The sequence below is a fragment of the Octopus bimaculoides genome, chromosome 9 (assembly GCF_001194135.2).
Source record: "Octopus bimaculoides isolate UCB-OBI-ISO-001 chromosome 9, ASM119413v2, whole genome shotgun sequence".
NCBI classification, from domain to species: Eukaryota; Metazoa; Mollusca; class Cephalopoda; order Octopoda; family Octopodidae; genus Octopus; species Octopus bimaculoides.
Window position 1 is genome coordinate 79031639 of NC_068989.1, and position 1319 is coordinate 79032957.

Below are 1319 nucleotides of genomic sequence, written 5' to 3' on the forward strand. Positions count from 1 at the left end.
GGTGGAGATGACTGTGTTGGTAGTGATCGTGGTGGGGAAATGTGGGTGTATTAGTGGCGAGGCAGCGAAGGTAGTGATGATGATGACAGTGGTGTTAGTACTAGTGGTGGTGGTGGTGGTGGTGGTGGAGGGTAGGTTGCGTAGGTAAAGGCAGCGATGGTAGTGACGAAAACAAGTTTTTTCGTTAATTGGCCACATGCAAGAAAAAGAAAAGGAAAAGAAAAGGAAAAAGAAGAAGAAAAGAAGGGTAAAGAAGATACATATCAGAGGTAGATGGTGCGAAGAACATCTCCATATGGAGAGAGTAGACAGAGAAAAACCCAACACACACACACACACACACATACACACACACGCATACGTGCGTGTGTGTGTGAATGAGAAAGGCCAAGACTATATAAAAACCAGTGACGTCAGCAAATGTGTGGAGAAACATGAGGAACAATTTCATGAACAAAATAAGACAAGAAGTATTTTATAACGGTTATATAAAGGAATAAATGCTACACGCTAATTCACACACACACACACACACACACACACACACACGCAGATGTAAGGATGTATATATCTACCTAGCTACATGTGTATGTGTGTGTGTGTGTATGTGGGTATACGTGTGTGTGTGTGTGTGTGTGTGTGTGTGTGTGCAAGTGTTCATGGAGATAGAGACAAAGACAGACAGACAGGCAGGCTGACGGCCACATAGATAGATAGATAGATAGATAGATATACTATCATACGTACAAGCATACATACAGACAGACATTGACAGACAGACTGGTAGAGGGGTGGACAGACCGACAGACGTTCAGGCAGGCAGGAAGACAGACAGACAGACAGACAGACAGACAGATAGATAAATAGATAGATAGATAGATAGGAACAGATAGATAGATAGATAAATAGATAGATAGATAGATAAATAGATAGATAGATAGATAGATAGATAGATAGATAGATAGATAGATAGAATAGATAGATAGATAGATAGATAGATAGATAGATAGATATATAGATAGGTAGATAGATAGATAGATAGATAGATAGATAGATAGATAGATACGTACGTACATACATGCATGCATGCGTACAGAAAATGCAATTCCATCGCGTTGAGTGGCTTTGAAATTAGGATCATGGCTGGAAGAAATGCCAAAAACTGCGTGACTTTTGTATATTACGGTTCTTACGAGAATATGGACGCGGTCAAGATGCATTTCGCATCTATCGCCAATGTCTTTGACATTGTAAGGTCAACCATCAGAAAGAAGGAGGTGGAGGTTTTTAGGAGGAATACGAAGAGAAAGAAGAGTGGT